Source organism: Pholcus phalangioides, unplaced genomic scaffold (assembly GCF_987345545.1).
Source record: "Pholcus phalangioides strain wild (caught in Gottingen) unplaced genomic scaffold, Ppha-v1.0 ptg000015l_1, whole genome shotgun sequence".
NCBI classification, from domain to species: Eukaryota; Metazoa; Arthropoda; class Arachnida; order Araneae; family Pholcidae; genus Pholcus; species Pholcus phalangioides.
Genome location: NW_028301608.1, coordinates 288696 through 302770, shown reverse-complemented (window position 1 = coordinate 302770; position 14075 = coordinate 288696).

Below are 14075 nucleotides of genomic sequence, written 5' to 3'. Positions count from 1 at the left end.
ACCTCAGGGATCAGTTCTTGGACCTGTACTTTTCCTCATATATATAAACGAATTTTGTAAACTGTAACTAAACGGAAACTTAATATATTTTGCAGATGACACAGTACTGTATGTAGAAGAGATGGAAATGGAAAACTTATTAAAAAAGTAGAAGAAGACCTTTTCAAAATACATTTAAATAGTTGGCTAAGTAAAAACAAACTGCAGATAAATATTCAAAAAACTAAATATATTTGCTTAAAGACAAAAAACATAAATAAATTTGATAATATACATATAAAAATTCATAACCATTCCCCTGGCCATATCATATCATACTGTAACTGCCAAGAAATAAACAGAGTTTTCGACTACAATTATCTGGGCATAATAATACAGGACGACCTAAAATGGAATTTGCATTGTGGAAAAATAACTAAAGGAATTCGAACTTTTGCAGCGGTATTATATAGACTTGAAAATGCAATAGATGAAAAAAATTTTAAAGATATATTTTATGCATGGATATACTCAATTTTAAAATATGGAGTCTGTGCTTGGGGAGGTGCATATTATACTTACATAAATAAATTAGATAATATATATAATAAAATCAGACTCACAATAAAAACTAATCCCACTAACCAAAACAAAACTGAGTGCCATGCATTATCCATAAGACAAAACTATATATACAGAATAATAAAATTTGTTATAGCAAATGAAGAATGGTTAATAAAGAATCAAAACAGATCATCAAATAGATTAAGTATGGAATATCAAGTGCCAAAAACATATAAAACTCTATTCAAAAAAAGTTTTAGTTACACTGCTCCAAAAATATTAAATAAATACCAAACTGCTAATCATACTAATAAAAAATTGAATTATAATATTTTTGATTTTGCGAAGAGCATTGTGTTTGACATAATAATACAATAGAAATATTTACATTGAAAAATATTTTTTTCTAACTTTTACAATACAAATACAACGCCACAACAGACAAAATGCCCAACGAGGTGGCTGATAAAAAGATGCCCATAAAAATATGGTTGTCATATATTTCAAAAATACATCAACCCAATTAAAAATGCAACTAATACAAATTACAAACAATATATATACACATGATAAAATATTATACAATGCCCATAAAGAATACTTATGGTTGTCTTATTCTAAGAATGGATAGAGCTTCTCGATTTACCCCAACATGTTTGTCGTACTTCTTTTTAAACGTGTCAATTGTGTTACAATTTACTACCTCCGGGGGTAAGCTATTCCATTTATTAACAACCCTATTAGAGAAAAATTCCCTGCGACACGATAACCTTGCATTGTCCCTCACCAATCGATACTGGTGTTCCCTTGTAAAAGCAGTCGATTGGCGGTGTACTAAAAGTTCATGATCCATCCTATCCATCCCATTGAAAATTTTAAACACTTCGATCATATCTTCTCGACACCTGCGTTCATCCAATGTAAACATATTCAAAAAATGAAGTCTCTCTTCATAACTCAAGCCCTGTGTGCCAATAAGGACACGCGTAGCTCTTCTCTGCACCCCTTCAACCAAGTCCATGTCCCTCTGTAGGTATGGTCTCCAAAACCTTACAGCCTACTCCAGTCCAGGACGAACTAAGAGTCGAAAAAGCGGAAGAATCACTTTAGGAGAACGCGAAGAGACCTTTTAGAAAATAAGACCAAGCATTCTATTCGATTTTTTGACCACCGCTGAACAATGTTCAGAAAACCTAAGTCGTTCGTCAATGAGAATTCCCAAATCGGTGACCCTAGTTGAATCCGGGATAGTGACACCATTCAACATGTAAGGGAACCGTGGATTGTTCGAACCAAAATGAGCGACCATGCACTTATCAACGCTAAACGTCATGCTCCATTCATTTGTCCATGCTGCAATCCTGTTTAAGTTGGTCTGGAGCAACTCCCTATCGTTTTGATTCCCGATTACCCCCATTAGCTTCACATCATCTGCGAATTTGCTAGTAATCCCATCGATACCCTGATCGAGTTTCATCGATAAAAAGTGTAAAAAGTATGGGACCAAGGACGCTTCCTTGAGGAATTCCACTTGTGACGTCTGTCCAACCAGGGAATTCCCGTTCACCATAACTCGTTGCGACCTATCTCTTAACCACGATTCTATCCAATTCAGCAAGTTGCCCCCAATTCCAATCTCATGTAAACGCTTCAAGAGTTTACCATGTTGGACACGATCGAATGCCTTCTGGAAATCAAGGTAAACAACATCTACATTTTTGCCCTTACCCAAAGCCTTCGTCACGTGATCATAGAAGCAAAAGAGGTTAGTTACACTCGACTTCCCCTTCCTGAACCCATGCCGATTATCCGACAATACATTATTCTCGTCTATCCACATCACAAACTGCCTTTTGATGATAATTTCCAAAATTTTCGAGAGGGAGCTCGTCAAACTCACTGGACGATAATTAGACACCCACTTCTCTACTACCCTTCTTAAATATCGGAACAACGTTAGCCTGTTTCCAATCTCTCGGGACGATACCCTCAGCAACACTACTCCTGTATATCTGTGCGACTGGCCCCAACAATTCATTAGCACCTTCCCTGAGAACCCTGGGATCTGAGAGCCGTTTTTACTCCCGTTGGTCTGGAGCAACTCCCTATCGCTTTCATTCCCGATTACTCCCATTAGCTTCACATCATCTGCGAATTTGCTAGTAATTCCATCGATACCCTGATCGAGTTTATCGATAAAAAGTGAAAAAAGGTATGGGGCCAAGGACACTTCCTTGAGGAACTCCACTTGTGACGCCTGGCCAACCAGAGAATTCCCCGTTCACCATAACTCGTTGCGATTCTACCCAATTCAGCAAGTTGCCCCCAATCTTGTGTAAACACTTCAAGAGTTTACCATGTTGGACCCAATCGACTGCCTTCTGGAAATCAAGGAAAACAACATCTACATTTTTGCTCTCACCCAAAGCCTTTGTCACGTGATCATAGAAGCAAAGGAGGTTAGTTACACATGACTTCCCCTCCCTGAACCCATGTTGATTATCCGACAATACATTATTCTCGTCTATCCACTTCACTAACTGCCTTTTGATGATAATTACCAAAATTTTTGAGAGCTAACTCACACGACGATAGTTGGACACAGCTTTTCTACTACCCTTCTTAAATATCGGAACAACATTAGCAAGTTTCCAATCCCTTGGGACGATACCCTCAGCAGCACTACTCCTGTATATCTGTGCGACCGGCTCTAACAATTCAACAGCACATTCCCTGAGGACCCACGTCTTCTACTTGAATATCGTTGAGGGTTTTATTACCCCATGCAACACCCATATACCGAATGTCATTATCTGCATTAAAAACCGACGCGAAAAAGTCATTGAAAGCACTACAGATGCCGACATTGCTCTCTAACCTAGAGCCTCCTATCGAGAGGGGGCCGACTGTCCACTCACATCCATTATTGACGTATCGAAAAAATGATTTTGGGTCACAGCCAATGTTATCTACCAACATAGATTCAACTTCCTTTTTACTATCCCTTATCGCTTTCTTCAACACTCTTCTTTTATCAGTAAACAATGATAAGTCACCTCGTCCACTTTCATACCCTCTGAATGCTCTTTTCTTTTCAAGATAAAGGTTACGCACGCTATCCGTGAACCATAGAGGGTGCGATGTACAAACACGTTTTTTTCGAACAAAGGGTATGACGTCGTGCAAAACAGAGGACAGCTTCGTACTAAATTCTCCCCATTGACTTACCACCCCTATTGATTCCAACCGTTCTTTGAAAACTTCCGCTAACCTTCCTCTCAAAAAATCAAAGTTAGTTCTTCGAAAACAAGGAACCAGTCTTTTGTTATCAACCTTAACCGAGGAAAAGTTACAGTGAAATCTGACGATACGATGATCACTGGAAGAAAACTCTTCCCCCACCGAAACATGTTCAACTAGATCCTCAGAACTAGTAAGAACTAAATCCAAAATAGCAGTACCCCTAGTGGCTTCTGATACATGCTGATACAAAAAATTTTCGAGCACCAACTTAAGAAAGTCTCTTTCATACTGATTTCCAGGTGAAAGGTCCTCCCACTCAATACTTGGGTAATTGAAATCCCCTAGTATGAGAACCCTCTTTCGCTTACACATGTAGGAAATTTCATCGTGCAATTTGGCGATGTAGTTTTGATCCCTATTCGGTGGATTGTAACAAACCCCAACAATAAGTTTATGACGTCTTTTGTTCTCAAGCTCAACCCATTTAGTTTCAATATCACTTCTCTGCACGTTGCACTCTCTAGCCTTCAAACATGATTTCACATATATCAACATTCCACCCCCTTCCCTATCAGATCTATTTCTCAAAAAAGTATCGTATCCTGAGATGTGTAAGAAAGATTCATCCCCATCGTTTGCCCAAGATTCTGTAATGGCTATGAGATCCAAGTCCTCCACAACTATCATAGTTTCTAAAAAATCTTTCTTATTACCCAAGCTCCTGGCATTTATTAACACACATTTTAATTTGCCCGGTGATTTAGTGCCAATCAAGAAGCCATCCAAGTCAGAGGTGGGTAATTCCCCGTCAGTACTGTTGTGATTATCATTAACTAACCCGCATTCCCGACTACGTAGTCTGGGAGTAAAAAACCTGACCTAAGACTACTACTACTTCACCAAACACCAACTCTGGCCATATCGCTATATTGCAATTTACTGCCATTAGTGAGATGGGTTGGAACTGAAGGCGCTGTCTATCGGTGGTCGCCTAGAGTTCGTTAGGGAAAATATCTTATCTATATCCTCCCTTGGGTTCGAACCCGGGACCCTGACAATAACCTTCACGATGGTACACGAGCATCTTACCACCATGCCACTCGGGCACAAAAAAACTAAGACTATCGTAAACCTCCCAGACCCCTCTCTTATTTAGATGGATCCCATCCGAACGAAGCCACCTATCGTTAAATGCGGGAAGCTCCAAGAACGTGACCCCAAGAGAGGAGCAAATGTCCTTCAGGCCTATATTGAATTGGTGGATCCTACTCCTATATCCCCTACTACCCTTTGGCAGCACTGGAATCACTGCCATATCTGAACCCCCTCCCTAGCGGATAATAGTAAATCCCGGTACTCTGACAGAGACTCACTAATATTCGCTCCTACCTGATTTGTTCCCACCCACAGAATCACCCGCGAGGGCAACTTTCGGCAATGAAAAACGTCTCGAACGTTACCAATCTTCCCCCCAGGAAGACAACAGCGCTCGAAACCCCGAAAATCCCTACATGTGTTTAATTTTTGTGCATAGAGATATCTATAATAAATATCAATACTTTCAACAATTTGCATGAACACTAATCAAAAGCATAAATTATTACTGTTTCTTGTTTATGATAATAGAACAATAATGAAGTTGCTTGCAAAATAGAAATATAATATTACAAATTATTCGACCTTCTGTAGAAGGACAAGTAGTCCCTTGAGGGTCACAGAGTGGGTGTATATGTATGTCCGTTTTTGTTTATTTTTTATGTATTTTTGTTTATTTATTATGTATTTTTGTTTATTTATTATGTATTTTTGTTTATTTATTATGTATTGTTGTTTATTTTTTATGTATTTTTGTTTATTTATTATGTATTTTTGTTTATTTATTATGTATTTTTGTCTTATCATCTGTCTTTCTTTTGTATTTTGTAACGGTATTCTGTTTTGTCCAATTAAAAAGAAAAAGTCTGGGGTGGGGGGCACGGTCATTATTGCTGGGGAGGGCACGATGATGATGATGTCAATTCATATATATAAGTACATTTATACAGTCAGCCGACTCCTTTTGTTTATTGTATGTCAAAATGAACCTTAAAAAAGTTTCTTTTTTTAAAAACCTAATTAATTAATTAATTGGGGTCGATATCCTTACTTGTATCATTGGAGTTAGGTACACATATGTGTGCCTTAGGTCTTAACTTAAAAAAAGAATCATTGCAAACCAATTAAAACAGAAAGAACTCTTAAAACTCTGGTGCGAAAAGGTCAAATTATTGAACTAATTAATTAGAAATAATATGAGTGATGTTCTACCCTAGTGTATATACTCTAGATGGGTTTCAATGTTTCAGGGTTGAGTTTCGGCCAGTGATAAAAAGGGGTAAAAATGGCAAGAATGAAAGTTAAATAATGGATAATACCTAAATGATCAAATATTGGTGTCATATTCTAGTTAGTTATGATTTCCATCATTCCTTTGGATATCTTACCACAAATATATTGTTGAGTAGGTAACTTTCAAATGCTTTCGAATAAGTTGCTTGTATCATACATGTATAGCAATTCTAACGTAGCATTTTTAAGAGCCTTATTTTCCCCAACAGAAAAGTTAATTTAACATCTCAAGAAACTTTTTAATAGTGTCATATATTTTTATTTTTCCATTCGCAATTGTCTTTTTTACATACTTATCTGCAAACATTTATAAGCCACTTCAACACTAAAACGACAGAAGCGGTCGTTTTGACCGGAAAGCTATGCGACCATGCGAATACACTAAGATTGGTCATCTGTTTAATATGATTACAAAATAAAAAAAATCTGATTTAAACAGTCTTCATAAGCGAACATTCAAATAATACTGAAAGAATAGATGTTATACCATAGAGTTTGCGTTTTTCCAGTGCCCATTTCGTACCGTTCGAAGGTGTACTTTTGAAAAAGCTCATTGTCGTGCGCTGTTCAATTCATTCAGCGTTTCTATGTATCTTGACGTTTTTACTACATTAGTTTGTAGTAAAAGCTAATCAATGTATTAGAACTATTAAAGAGAAATATTAAAGTTACTTTTAATATTTCTCTAACATGCAGGGTATGACGTAAAGTTCACTCAAGTTTTATGGTTCAGGAATCCTCACTCCTAGCCAAGAGAAAATTTTCCAAAAAACAATCCTTTTTACGACTTATTCAAATTCAAGTTCATTCATCTACGTCATAAACATGCATATTCATACAGAAAAATGTAAATTCAACATTCAAATCATTAAAAAATGCCCATAAAGACGAGTCATATGGTCACCCGGTTGATTTGCAGATACAATCGGAATATCGCCTATTATGGCGTCTTACCGTCTCATGGAGTTGGAACCATCTTCTGGTTTTAAAATTCAATATTTTAAAAAAATCCAACAGATTTAAACATTGAACAAAAGAAGGGTTTGAAGAAAAAAAATTGCAGAGCAATGTTATTCTTGAATTCTCTTCATGATTAAAATGTTCACAGTTTTGACCGACCAGTTAGAGTTACTGTTTCTCAATTAGTTGTTAGGTCATCCAAATGGTTTGGTGACATGACACTATTCCATCAAAATTAATAACCACTGTAATATTGGTAACTAAAAAAAATAGTTTTATTTATAAGCTGTTATCCTGGAATTTTTTAGGGTTTTTCCGTGACGTTTGATTCCGCGGTACGCCAAAAAAGCTCTCGCGGAACCCCCAGCTGGAAATTTATGCAGTAGAACAGGAATTTCTAACCTAAAAGCTTTCGCGGAACCCTTGATGGTACTGTTTCGCAAAGTGTGTGTCGCGGCTACTAGGGGTGTCGCCAAACTTTGTCAGAGGCATTACGGCAAGCTGGAGATATTGGTTTCTGTCCCTATTTATGCTTTGAAGTGGTTCTTTTATATAGGAAAATATCTAACAAACTATTCTAGGGAGCCCCTTCCTCTGCCGTCCCCTTGTAGCGGCTCTGTCCACGACCACCTAGATAACCTAGGTATAGGAGGTCGTGCTCTGTCCATGCCTACCCTGGGATAGACTTCAATGAGCTTTCTTTTTGTGGGGGGTTTTATGCGTGGCTATTTCAGCATTAAGGGTGACCCATCAAGGGTTTCCTGGGAAAAGAGATGTTGTGTGGCCCCATACTTAGCTGGAAGTAACAGCTTACATATTTACATACTTGCATTCGAAAATTTACCCGGGTCGGGGGAGATAAAACTACTATTACCGTTTTCATTGTTGTTTGGTCATCCAAATTTGTAAAAATATGTGCCACTTTTTTTGTCAGTGCAAAATAAAGAACAGGGGCTGTAACAAAAACTTTTTTAATTTGCAACCTTTCCGGGTTCCAAAATGTTTTAGGGATCAATGACGTTTGATTTCTTGGAACCCCAAAAAATTTCTTATGGAACCTCCGGGTTCCGCCGAACACCATTTAGAAATTTATGCCGTAGAGTGCTACGATAGTGTTTATAAAAAACATATTTCAGAGATAAAATTGCATTTATTGAAAGTGCAATGACTTCAGTTATCCGGATCGGTTCGACTCCACTGAAACAGGTGAAGGCAGCGAAACAACTGACTGAACCGATATGTTCAGGCAATGAAACATTTTAATACAATAGGCCTACGCAAGTATGAAATGTGAACAAAATTGTTTTAATAGTCATCAAGTTACATTACATACTACAGCAAAATTCGTTTTTCACTAAGAAATAACATTCATATCGTGAATTATCCAATCATGTAGATGGGGACTGGTCCAAATTGATTCGGATAACTGAGTGCTACTGTATTGATATAGGCCTACTGCGATTTTCAACCATTGTTCCCGGGCATTTTCGAGTACTCCCACGATCCCTCGAGATCGGATAAGAACACTTTGAGATACGACAGTTCTGATCTCATTCGCAAAGATGCAGCGAATGCCATAAATTCGCTAATCTCTAGGGCCTGATGATAATTTGAAGAATTGTTCAAGGTGACGGATCTTTTTGACGAAGTTGGTTAATACTAGTACATAACTGTACATGCATCTCGTACACATTCCTCTGTGGAATTTATAACGAATCGATACATGTTGGAACACGAGGCCAGAGTGTAAGTATGAGGCAGGGCCGTCATTTCAACTTTTTCCAGGGGGGGGGGCAAAGCACATGTATTCAATGTATGTATATATATATATTCGTATATGCAGGGTAATTATAATAAAACTATCCCGACATATGGGCCCCTAACTATCATACCATTCACAGAAACTGAATGAAATTTTGGCATAAGGTATTTTGATGTATGCGCTCAAGAATGATATGGAAAACAACAGTGTCACTCTGACAGTTACGGTTACAGTGAGAAAATTTCGAAAATATCAAATGGCAACACCAAGTTTTTTGTATTGGAATGTGATCTCCATTGTGAAAAACCCTAAATAGCGTTCGAACGGCAACTGTAGCATGAAAATCATGTTACGAATGAATGCACCGAAGAAACGGTGTGACGAATGAAACGAACATTAATGCTTTGGTGCACGGCAAAGTCCTTTTTACTTTTTCCTTGCCTAGCTCCGGGGATTTTCGTGCTACAGGTGCCATTCCAATGCTATTTAGTGTTTTTCAGTATGGAGATCGCATTCCAATACAAAAAACTTGCTGTTGCCATTTGATATTTTCGAAATTTTCTCACTGTAACTGTTAGAGTGACATTGTTGTTTTCCATATCATTCTTGAGCGCATACCTCAAAATACCTTATGCCAAAATTTCATTCAGTTTCTGTGAATGGTATGATAGTTAGGGGCCCATATGTCGGGATAGTTTTTTTATAATCACCCCGTATATACACCATTTTCAGTGTATTTTCAAAAGCCGGGGCCTGATATGAGGTATGTTGTTAGAGTTGTGCGGAACTTTGCTACTGCCATTCGTAAGCATTAATGAGAAATTAATATTTGTTTTCAAACATTTCAATTTTCTTCAAAAATTAATAGTTGTAGCTTTCCACAAAAGACGCATTCTTCTATTGATAAACAACTCTTTGACGTGCCCAATAAGGTTCATTACTTAAAAAATTTTAACTTTTTCTCCTTTTCTCTGGGATCCTGGAAATGTAGTAAGAATTTCTGGATGAATTTTAGGTGCATTCAAAAACACGAATGTATATATCTAGTAAATCCCGTGCAATAATCCGGTAAAATATAAATCCAGTAAATAATCCGTCTGCTGGTATATATCGAGTACGCTTCGATATCTCTCTGAGATGGGAAGCGGGGTGTGCCCGGTCTTCAAAGGTATATATCTAGTAAATTCACCAACAACAAAAAAATGATAGAAAATTCCCTGACGTACATCGCACATATGAGTTCGACAGCATCTGTTTTAGTCGATAAGTATTATTAATATTCAATAATTAATGTATATTCGATATCAATAATATTTCGGCATGTGCATAATAATTTGTCTCCTTAAACTGCTATTAAATTGTTGTCGGTTAGTGTTCCGTGAACCAGTTACCGGTCTATCATCGTAACAGGAACACATCACGGGTACATACTTCTGAAATTTTAATTAATCTGTTACTAGTTTTTTCTCTTCGTTTGTTTGCTCAATGATATTCCATATTTTTGTTATGAACATTATTTTTCTTTCCTTTTTTCCAGTCACCTGTTTTTTTTAAATTCACCTGTAAGACTTTTGAATTTTATTTCCACACTGCATTTCAAAATTTTATTCAAGTTTCTTGAAATGTTTATACGAAAGAGACTGTAGCAAGTATTACACTTCGTTTTAAGAATTTGTCAAACTAGTTTAACCTTTTCTCTTTGCGTATACTTAACGTGTAACTTACTTTTACTTTTTCATTTAGCGATAGGTGTGTTGTAATCTACCTCAAGTTTATCTAAAATATTACACTGTGGAATTCATTTCCCCTAATAAGACAACACACCCCGATTCAACGGACCCAACTTCGGACTGAATGGAGTGTATCCGGATAATGCAGAATAAATAAACTTTCCAATTTTTGACTATCTTATCGTGATAACGCAAAAAATAGTAATTTAGGAAATAATGAACAAAAAATTCCCGATACAACAGATCTATACATCAAAAATAGTGTAAATATTCTATTCCGTTTCTATCGATGATATTTATTTTTTTTACAGTAAAACATTGCAGCTATTTGGTCTCAGAAGAAAAATCGAATTTAACGAGAAACCATACGCTGCTAGTCCGTTAAATTGAGTGTGTAATCCTTTCCCTGAGATACTGACAAGTTGGGTGCTGTAAATCACCCCTCTTGCTACATCTTCCTTCAACTTACCCTCCCTTTGATGTCCCCGTGGCTTCGGTCGCAAACACTACGGTTTTTGTTTCAGTCGCAAATGCCCCGGTCGCAAATAAGACGGCTTCGTGTGGGAAGGTGTGGAGGCTTTCATGTTTTGCCCCAGGGATACAGTGGGTACATCAATAGTACAGGGAATCCAGACACGTTTTTTACGGTGTATCGACAGTTCCGCACGGTGCATTTCCGCGCATGGGGAATTTGGGGACGATTCCGCACAGCCCATTCCCGCACTTGCGAAAACAAAGGTCCTTCTTGTCTCTCTTTTTCTTTTTTTATTCCTGTCTCTTCCTCTTTCTTCCCTACCATAAATGGCCTGAAGTTATAAGAGGGGTTGTATCCTCATGAAATTGTGCCACTGAAATAATCTTTGACTCGCGCTTTTTCAACTAATTTCTCATAATTTAAATATATAAATAAAAGAAAACAACCTTTAATAGGTGGATACATCATTATTGTATATGTTAAAATATATATTCACCTTATTTTTTACCGTAGATCAGAACAACAGAAAAAACTCCAAATCACAACGTTTCCTTCTGAGGCTTGCACAGTAGGCGCAGTAAAATATCTTACCTTTTTTTTCCTACGCAATGTACTACATGAAATTGATTCTTCAATAAATTCTTCAATAGACAAAAGGGTGTAGGTGAATAATCGCCCCCCCCCCTTGTTCACTATATAATCCCCCCCCCCCTTTTCCGTTCTTTATTGGCTTACCGCAATATCCATAGCATGTTTTCAAATTTGACACATGGACACATTTCTCTTCAAATCGAGATGAGTCCTATTTGTACCTCTAAAACTGAAAATTTCACTGATATTTTAGGGGTTTTGATTTGTTTGCAAAATTTTTACAATAGACTCCGGCGGTGTGCTAGTCCAGCCGGTCCAGTAATCCAGCGTTTTTACGAGTGGTTTCTTAGTGCACAGATGAAGAAATCATGTCACTGCACGTCTTTGCAAAGAATTTTATATTATTTAAATGGATTTTTTCAATTAACTTTCGGTATTCGGGTGATTTCGGTAATCCGGCACACTCCGGTTTGATATGTGTCGGATTAGCAAGAGTACTGTATTTCAATCCACAATATACAGTATATATACAGGAAATATCTGCAAAAGTTCGAAATACATCCATTAACGAAACTTGAAAGGTTCGATAGTCGAAGACGTTGCCGCGTCACAAAGGATCGAGAACTCTCGAGCACCATGACGCTCGCGTGCAAAAGATTGTAGATGGCTGCTGTACAGACAGTGTCGCACGCTTGTCACCATCACGTTTGTTGTAGATTTATAGTATTTGCTAGTGACAAAGGCCGAAATGGTCTTCAAAGCTTCAAGAACTTTTTCGCAGATGGGACTTTTAAAAGTTGTAGTAAGCAGTTTCATCAGTTGTATACGATTCATGCAGACATAAGTAGGAATGATGAAGAAGTCACAATAGTTCCTATAGTTTTTGCTTTGCTTGAAAAAAAAAACCGGAGGATTCTTATGCAAAACTATTTACTGTTTTAAAAGAAGCCAGATGGAATCCTCAGTCAGTGACTGTAGATTTTGAAATTGCATCAATAAAGGCTCTAGAAAGACTCTTCCCACTAACCAAAATTTTCGGATGCAATTTCCATTTCAACCAATGTCTATGGCGGCACGTACAGTCCTTAGGGCTCGTAAATTATTACAAGAGCAATGATGAAGTAAGATTACATGTGCGTATGTGTGCAGCATTAGCACATCTACCATTGGAAGATGTAGATAACGGGTGCCTATCCATCCAGGAAAACTCTCCTACAAACCCGAAATTGCAAGAATTTTATGATTACTTTGTAAAAGAGTGGTTCGAAAATTTGGTGTTGAAAACAATATTTGGAATTGTAATAAAAGAAAACACAGAACAAACAACGCCTTAGAAGGATGGCATAAGAGATTCAATTCCATTATGGCTAAACCAAATCCAAATATCAGAATACTGATCCTGGGTATGAAAGAGGAATCTAAATACAGTGACTTCTACATGAGTCGAGCAGAGGTGGATTTAGAGGGCAAAAAAGATGCGCAAGGTACGCTAAACTGGACAGACGTATTTCACACATTCTGCTTAATTATGCATGCACGTGTTGGCTCCTAAGGAAAATGGCCGCGGCTTCAATTCAAGTATTCCGGGATTTTACTAACGTTTTCAAAGAACCAGACTTTATTCGAATTCAGAACATTAACAAGCGTAGCCTAAATACGACTACTGTCCTCTACCATCCCTTAATTCAATCTCTGCCATACTACTTCTCATACTCTATTTTTTAAGCTTGAGGTTCTTACAAATCGCTCGTTCGCTCGAGCACAAAGTCACGTTACATTTCTTCCTTTTCAGCGGCTGCTCAACAGCTTCCTACACTCGGTCATCCTGACCTGCAATCGTCCCGATTGCCCCACAGTACTGGTCTTTACGTGTCGACCTCTTCGGATTACGTCTTGGTAACACTGGCTCATCTTCTTCTTGCACTGAAATGTCTTCATCATCGGACTCAGACTCACACCTCCAAGATTTTAGTTGGCTCACGTGCGCTGTTGTCGTGTATAGATGACCTTTCACTGTTGATTTCAATTCAGTCACCCGATACGTGTCATTTGGTAATACAGCCGTGACAGTCATGGGTCCTCTATACTTCGGTTGAGTCTTCGTCGGTTGCCCCATGGCTCTCGGACTTTTCTTCATAACAACAACCTCGCCTGGTTCGAACACTATTGTAGCACATCTGCGCTTATCGAAGGTGCTCTTCATTTTTCTTTGATTCTCCACGATTATATCTCGAGCTTCTTTTCTTACTTCCTCTGGATCCATCCACGAGTTATTCTCCTCATCTGCTAACCGTCTCAACATTCCATCATTGAATCTTGGAGAATATCCATGCAACATCTCAAATGGTGTCTTACCAGATGACTTGTTCACAAAGTTGTTCAG